Below are 9,046 nucleotides of genomic sequence, written 5' to 3' on the forward strand. Positions count from 1 at the left end.
ATCAGTGGAATGCATTTTGCTGGTCTCCGGGCGAATAAACCATGTCTCTTCAATCGCCTGCAGACTGTGTGTCTGGGGACAACTGTTGCAATGGCTGCGGTAAGGTACCGAGAAAGGCTACCTGCAGTACTCCGTGGCTGTCTGCGGGCACTGATGGTGAGATGTCGGTATTCTTGTTGTGTTGTACACTGTGGGTGACCCGTACTGTAGCGACTGGACATGTTTCCAGTCTACTGGAATCATTGCCATAATCCTGAGATCTCTCTTTGTTTCACACGAAGGGCCTGTGCTACGACCTTCTGTGTTTGACCAGCCTCCAGTCTCCCTTATATTCTCCCCTCATAACGTCATCAATATGTGTTCTTTGACCCATTTTCAACACACAGTCACCATTAGCACGTCTGAAGACGTCTGCACACTTACTCGCTGCACCGTATTCTGACATGCACCAACACAGCTCTGCGTATGTGGACTCCTGCCAGCGCCACCATACACAGCATGGTCATACCCTGAGATGATTTAAACCCACAAACCGCCAACCAGAGCGTTGTTTCACCTTTATCAGCATTATCCTTAATGTATGGGAATGAGTGTACTTTTACTCTGTGGCAGCATTTGAAGGTACCTGCGTGAAAAATCCCAGTACAAGATGCACAAAGTCATTTATATGAATGCTTTCTTTCCGACATGTCCGAAAGATCAAACACGCAGCGTTAATATACTTGATGTACCTCCATGGGCAATGAATCCACCTCCTTCGCACTCCACTCCGTCCTGAGGACGTAAGTGACCCATCGGGACCATCCGACAGCCGTGTCATCCTCAGTTCAGGATACGGATAGGAGGAGCATGTGGTCAGCACACCGCTCTCCCAGTCGTTATAATGGTTTTCTTGACCGGAGCCGCTACTATTTGGTCAAGTAGCTCCTCAATTGGCATCATGACGCTGAGTGCACCCCGCAAAATGACAACAGCGCGTGGCGGCCTGAATGGTCACCTATCCAAGTGCTGACCACGCCCGACAGCGCTTAACTTCGGTGATCTCACGGGAACCGGTGTATCCACTGCGGCAAGGCCGTTGCCTACCTCATACACTACGGATGCACAACTACATCCGACCTCCTGCAAGAATCTCAGAATAGTAACATAGAGGACATGGAAAGGGACTGCGAATAGGTGGCGCTACGTGGGGTTTTGGGTAAGCTGGGAGACTTGCCGAGATAAACCGCGCAATTTCGATGAACACTCTGCCAGGGTAGTACAGTGGTTAAAGCAGCTGCCTAATAAGCAGGAGATCCCGGGTTGGATCCTGGTCCAGCATACGTTTATACTCGTCGCCGCGGATGACCCATTAATTCTTGATACAGCTGATATCGATAGTCATTCCCTTCCCTTTCCTTTCCTTTCTCCCCTCTTCACCTTCAGTAAACATAATGTACAATGCGAGACCAAGAAATTCCCTAGCCTGAATAATTTAGAGTCCAAGGACAGAGCATTCCGCATTCCGAAGTTCAGAAGTGCCAGCGTTCACAACTCTAGGTGTCGGTGGAGCTTCAGCTTGGTGGTTACATCGTCAAACAGAAGCAACGTTTTAGTTAGGATACAGTGTATGTCGAAATTCATTGTAATTTAACGCATCGTATCATTTCTTTTAAACATCATTATTCGAGCACGATGAAACGATTGAAATATAAAAGCTTCACGTCGATAGAATTACTACAACGACGAGCGTTTAACGCCGTTTCAATGGCTGAGTGGATAGCCGGCACAGTACATCAGCGTGTTCGGTCAGACAGTTAGCTGCCCTCTGTAATTAAAAACAAAACTAAGTGAACAAAATGAGATAAAAAGAAAAGTTGATAAGCTGACGGTTTACGAACGCAAGGGACGAGCGTTCTAATCTAGCTGGTGTCAATTGTCTTCTCTTTTTTTTAAATTCAGGCCTGTGCAGGTTATATTTTAAACCTTAATTCGCTATAATTTGTACAGTTGTAGGCTCTTCTAGGTTCCACATTCTTTCAAAACATTGCTTTTTACAATAGTCTAATCTTTAAACAAACAGATAACTAGCCATAGTAAAAACATTGAATTTATTTTTATTTATTTGTTTCACTTCGACCACAACCTGGTGCCTCTATAGTTTTCAGCTACGAAAAACGTATCAGCTGATTGGCATATTTTTTCTAAGTCCTTACGCGCAGTTTACACGAGCGAGATGATGTGGATTCCAGCATCTGTGGTGTCCAGTTTAATATTCGTTTTCCACGTACGATAGACCTATTCCACCTTCAAGGTAAAAGCGACAGATCGGTAGCTCCATGGTAGCGAGTCAGCTTATTGTACTGGTGGCTTAGTATCTGTAGTGCATGTCGGACAGAATCTCCCTGCAGGCCTATTTTCTTTTATTGCGTCGCAAATGTTTCGTGTTTTACTTACTTTTCGTTATTAAATTACATTTTCTTTTTCCTACTTTTTTCAGTGTTCTTTTCAGTAAATAACTAATTATGGTTTGTGAATTTGAAGTCTAAATATAATCTTCCTTGGAAGATAATATTTATCTGACCTCCCATAAAAATAAAAATAATCATTCTTGGAGCGTGATATTCTCTGACCTCCCATAAAAATTAAAATAATCTTCTTTGGATGGTGATATTCATTTGAACTCCCATCAAACTACAAATAATATAGTAACAAGTAGAATTGTATTTTGAAATTAATATTATTGGTCTAATAACTATGTAGGTCTGTAACAGAAAAATAAAATGAAATGAAATGAAGTGTAGGCTACATACAGCTTCAGTATTTTGTCAACATGCCATTGGCGTGAAGAACAGCTTGGATACTTCGAGGAACAGAATTGACAAGTCTGTATAAAAAGACCTCATCCATTGCAATTCTCTCCCATGAAGAATGAACCAAATCCGATAAGGCAGTCACAGCCCCGGAGAAGGGTCTGTCAGTTGTGCCGCAGAGTTCTTTTAACGCCAGCCCCTGCGTGCTCAATGGGACTGAGATCAGGTATCATTGGAGGCCAAGGGAGTTACTGAACAACATTTTCGTCTGTTGAAAATAGCTCTGAATTCTAATGCTAGTGTGTGACTGATGATTATAATGTTGGTATGTGAGACAGCCTTCAGGGTATCAAAGTCATGCTCCAGACTTGATTACATTTTCAAGGAAATGTTCATGGCCAGCTGAACTGAACTTGCCTTGGGTATGTTCTAAAGCTCCTGCACCCACGTAAGGCATGCACCTTGTAACACTTATATCGATTAGAAGTCGGTTTCTATTATGTAACTGTGTATTTGCAATTATGGAATGTATATTCTTTGTTATTTAAAGTATATATATATATATATATATATATATATATATATATATATATATATATATATATATATATATATGATGGAAACGATACGCAGTAAGACGCTAGCCGTAGCACGACACACTTCGACGATGCCAAGAGAGGCAATTGACAGCTGCTTTGCATGGAATTTTTGCCTCTGATGTGGATCTGGCTGTTAATTGGTATTCTCGGCAAAAAGTAATAGCTGTAATATGTCGAAAATACGAAGCCAAGCAGAGATTTTATAGAGCACTCGAACATCAAGAGCCGTGAGTACAGCTAGCCGCCATGTCGCTTGCTACCAAAACTTTGCCACTGCTACAATAATTTCATGCATCCAGATATGTATGTGAGCGTGGATCAGCTAATTTGTATGAGTGGATTTAATAAAAATCCAAATGCTATAAATCTGTGTTCGGAGCCATATCTTCTATCCTGATCACGAACCTATGCAAGGTCCTCTCCTAAGTATTACTAAAACTGAGTATCCTCAATGAAATTTTCACTCTGCAGCGAAATGTGAACTGATACGAAACTTTCTCGCAAATTAAAACTGTCTGCCGAACCGAGACTCGAACTCGGGACCTTTGCCTTTCACGGGCAAGTGCTCTACCAGCTGAGCTACCCACGCACTACTCACAAGCTCTCCTCACACCTTTAATTCTGCCAGTACCATGTCACCATCCTTCCTAACTTCACAGAAGCTCTCCTGCGAACCTTGTAGAACTATTACTCCTGGAAGAAAGGACAATGCGGAGAGATGATTTTGCCGCAGCCTGGGGGATGTTTGCAGAATGAAATTTTCACTCTGCAGCGGAGTGTGCGTTAATATGTAACGTCCTGGCAGATTAAAACTGTGTGCCGGACCAAGACTCGAACTCGGGACATTTGTCTTTCGCGGGCAAGTGCTCTAACTTTTTTTTTATTTATTCTGTTTTTTTTTTTTTCAGTGCTCCACCGACTTTTTTGTGCCGGACCGAGACTTGTCCTTGTAGAAAACAACAGGAACAAACATTTACTACATGAGCAAAAAGTAATGAGAAAACAAATAAAGACATCTAGTGTATGAATATAAAAGACTACGTTCTTCGAAAAATAACACTATATTCCTTGAAGAATTAACACATAAATACGTATATTTTCGCAATACCCTTCTTTTTTTATTTTGTAAACTTAAATAAGTATACAATCCCATCAGCAGCAGCAACCCAACCTTTTTTTTTAGCTTTATTTTTATGGGGGAGCACAGGAGAAAGAAAACAAATAGGCTGCAGATAGAGAGCTATGCATGAAAAGGTTAAGCATATGTAAGGGGAAAAAAAGCTTAGAAGAGCAGGACAAAACAGAAGTGAAAGAAATTAGCAATACTTTCCGTACCATGCTCCACTTTTCCACGCCATCAGAACAACGTCCAGTCTATCATTGACTATTAGAAGGGGAACGTGAGATCGTCCAGTCCTGGCTGGCACGTTTCGTTGAGATTCCAGCTCCGAGGCGGGTTGACGAAAATACTCTGTAAATAGTTCGTGAAAGTGACGCGATAGAGTCGATGTCAGCAAAGGGTGTGGTGACGTACTTTGAGGCGTGTCTAAATGTCCGAAGGATCTACAATGTCGTCCGGGAGGAGGTAGTTGATACCCATGCCACTGAGCCATGTGATGGCGTGCCACTTAAACGATGGAAAGCAGGTCGTGTCAGGATATATCATGATGGTAGGAGAAACGTGATGTGGTGGTACTCGGAGGTAGAAATCCACAGTCTTCTGTACGAGGGTCCAGACAGCTGCTGCTGGACCACACTCAAAACGTTGGAAATCTGTATCTTCGACATTGCACTTGAGGCACAGGGGTGAGTCCACTAGCGCGATGCGATGCAGTTTATGTCTTGTTGTAAGTTTGCCGTTGACGAGAAGGTACCACATCGTGGTGGTGTCAGCGATGTGGTATGGTTGGTGGATCTTTTTCCAAACTGTTTGTAGGCCATGAAACCTGAAGGTGACGTGCTTCGACGGGGTTTCGTGGTGGGGACTTTCGAAGAAGGCGGTAGATGTCGTGAGTGGTCGTATTCCTGGTCCTGGGGAGCTCGGTACATATGTAGCTGTATTCCAAAAAGAAACGGCCAATATGAGACACCGGAGGTGGAATGTCTGCCAAAGACGTCGATGGGCGTCTCGAAACAGGTGCGAGCTCGGTTGTCAACATTCCAGTAAAACTAGCATTTTGGCTTTTCCATAACCGGAGCATAGTGTTGGTGTAAGGTGCTACAGTCCTGGCTCTGACATCAACCAGATCGAGGCCACCATCCCGCTTCGGTAAGGTGAGAGCTTCATACTGGACTTTGAAGATGTGTCCAGAACATATAAAAAACCCGAAAGCAGACTGTAGTCTGGATGCCATTGTCGCAATGATCGGCAGAAACTGCGCGATAGGGGGTATCCGGGCTGCCAGATGGGTATTGACGAAGGTGACTCTCTGGCACATATTCAGCGGGCGTAGTATGTGATTTTGCATGTTGGCCCGAATGCGTTGCAGTAGCGCCCGAAAATTGGTCGCCGAGGTGCGGCGAATGTCTCGCGTGTACACCAGCCCGAGACAGCGAAGGGTGTCCACCAGTTGAAAAGGGACTACGCTGTCTGCGGGAAGGCCGCGGCCGATCTTCATGCCGCATGACTTTGCGACGTTCATAGCGCTCCCTGCCACTGCACTGCAATGGGTAATACACTGCATCGCAGCTTGTACGTCGGCCGCTGAACGTACGAAGAGGGCCAAGTTTCCGCGTAGGCTCGGCAGCGGAACACATGGTTCCGGAGTGGAATACCTGTCAAGCGTCATCGTAATCCGCGAATGAGTGGTTCCATCGCAATGGCATAAAGCACCGTCGACAGTGGGCAGCCCTGCCGTACTGAGCGCTCAATCCGTATAGGTTCTGTAAGTCTGCTGTTGACGAGAAGCCTGGACATTGTCCCACATAGGAGCCGCATAATCACTCGCGTGAACGTCGGGGGAATCGGCATCCGCTCCATCACTGCGTTGAGGAATGCATGACTGACGCGGTTAAACGCTTGTTTGAAGTCGATGGAGATTAAAGCGCCTGGCAGTCGCGAGTGTATTGCCACGGCGATCACATCTCGATATTCACTGAGGGCCTTCTGTACATTACGATCGCCGCCTAAGGATGTTTGTTCGTGGGAAACAATGTCTCTCACGACATGTTTGAGTCGCACTGCTAGAAGGTGTGTGAAAATCTTGAAGTAGGAATTGAGTAACGTGATCGGCCGATGACTGTCGAGTCGTGTTCCTCCTGCAGGTTTCGGGATTGGTACGATAAGCCTTTCATGAACATTGGTGGCGATAGAGCAACAAAAGTTCCCAGTACATGTCTCTCCATCGTGGCAACATCAAATCTTGGAAGGTTCTGTAAAATTCGAGAGGTAAGCCATCCGGGCCGGGAGACCGATTCAGTGATCCTTTGGCCACAGCGCCATGGACGTCGTAGGTGGTCAATTTGGCAGTCAGGTGGGTTGCAACAGGGGCGTTTAATGTACAATGTATCACCTGGGTAACCTCAGCAATGGGGTCTGCACCGACAGGTACTTCTTGATAGAAAAGTATGCACTGCGTTGTGAAGGCATGCGCAATGGTAGCTTGCGAAGTCAGCGTCGTCCATCAGGTAGGTCTAAAGATGTCATTATAGCCTGTCGGCGTCGACGAATATTTTGAACAATATGATGCGTAGAAGGTCCTTCACCGTTAATCCTATCTTGGCTGTGTGCTGGTACAATGGCTTCCCCTAGACACCACCTAGTCAAGGTTAAAATCTTTGCCTTGATGCGTTGAGCTTCTTTTAGACGATCTGGGGATGGAGAATGAGCTCGCGTAGAGCGCTATAGTAGAAATCTGTTGGGTGATCAACCCACCGGCGTCGGATGGCCGGTTTGGCGCACAGTAAATACAACTGCAGTGTGGTCTCTTAACGCACGATCCCCTGAAGACAAGTGTGGCAAGTATAGGTGACCTTTTGTCGACATTCAGGGCGCTGCAGCAGCGTGACGTTGAGTTTCGAAGGTCCAGCCCTGCGCGATATTGATTGCCTACGTAGGTTCATGGTAAAGATGTAGATGTCATGATCCGTAAAAGCAGACGGCCAACGTTCCTCGTCGAGGAGAACGGAATTTAGATAATCAGAGATGTACCTGTATATTCTATCGAGTTGGCAGGTGGAGTAGCTCGTGATGTGTGTATGCCCCGAGCGGTTGCCGTGTACCACTATCCAAGTGTCGAGGAGACGAAGGCAGCGGACGAGGAAGCGAAGACTCTGGACATGTGGTGAAATGAGAGAATTGGTCTGTATATTCGAGAAAAGTGTTCAAATATCTTACGGGACTTCACTGCTAAGGTCATCAGTCCCTGAGCTTACACACCACTAATCCTAAATTATCCTAAGGACAAATACACACAGCCGTGCCTGAGGGAGAAGTCGAACCTCCTCCGGGACCAGCCACACAGTCCACGAATGCGGCACCCGAGACCGTTCGGCTAATCCCGTGCGGCATGTCCAAGAATACAGCTGAAATCTCCTCCTACGATGAGGTTACCGTATCTGCCAAGGAATAAAGGTGTGATATCTTCTGCGTAGAACTGGGGCGATCCCTCCGTTTATCCGTGCCCGATGGGGTGTAGAGATTTATGGTTTTGATTCCTTCAATTGTTATGGCCACCCCTCGCGCCTTTGGGAGATATTCGACAATGGAAACTGCAGTCCCTTCTTGGAGGAGGATGGCTGCTCCTGTGTGTTCCATATCTGCCGGGGCTGCGTACGTCTCGTATCCATAACATCCGGACTAAGTTTCTGTCCTCAGTTCTTGTAACAGGACGATGTCGATGTCCGTTGCTCTTAGCGTGTCACGGAGCAGTTGAAGTTTAACGTGGTAGCCGATATTATTAGTATTGATAGTACCTATTCGGTATGCCAGATGGGGAATACGTGCTATCGATACGTTCGTAGGTGGTGAAGATTGTCGTGGTGGATTCTGGAAGTCCATAGAAGTCATAGGCGTGGTCGTAGAAATATCCCCAATTTTAGTAAGCGTCTAACGGAGGAACAGATCTCATTTCCGCATCAGATAGTGGTGGGAAATCCGTATCATCCACCCATGAAAGATGTCCGTCAGTTTCAACTTCGGTGAGAGGTGGCAGCGCTGGCCGAGTCGGCTCAGTTGCGTCGATGAGGACGGTTGTGCAATGTTCCATGGCGTCTGGGTGCGAGGCTTGCTCACGATCTCTGTTGCACGGTTCACCGTCTTGTGGATGACGCGTCTCCGTGGCAGAGGAGAAAGTGCTATCGTGTACTCCGTCAAAGTTATGTGCCATCTCTTCGTCCTTCGGAGGCGGCTCAGTGGTCGATTCTAATGCTTCGCGGCGTTTTTTCGTCGTTTGGGGGAATTTTGCTTCCGGCGATGTGATTCGGTGTCTGAGGAAGGAAGAGATTCACGTCATTCCGGTACAAAAGCCACGGGTGCTATGATGCGGTCTTCAGTCTCTATAACGCTCTCGCTGGTGTCCTTGAGATCATATAGCGTGGGTGTGTCCGGCTGCATGCCATGTTCGCGGTGTCAAGGTGCTGGGACGCCTCCGGATGTATCGGTCCCGAGAGACCGTCATGAACTGCGTGTTGTGAGGGCTGGGTGTGCACAGTCGC

The 9,046-nt window shown here is 46.3% G+C and overlaps 1 pseudogene; it reads right to left on the reverse strand.

Moving 5' to 3' along the window:
- Nucleotides 1-965: 965 nt before the first annotated feature.
- LOC126337118 (5S ribosomal RNA) lies at nucleotides 966-1,083 on the reverse strand (annotated as a pseudogene).
- Between the last annotated feature and the right edge of the window lie 7,963 nt (nucleotides 1,084-9,046).

The sequence above is a fragment of the Schistocerca gregaria genome, chromosome 2 (genome assembly GCF_023897955.1).
Source record: "Schistocerca gregaria isolate iqSchGreg1 chromosome 2, iqSchGreg1.2, whole genome shotgun sequence".
Classification (NCBI taxonomy): Eukaryota; Metazoa; Arthropoda; class Insecta; order Orthoptera; family Acrididae; genus Schistocerca; species Schistocerca gregaria.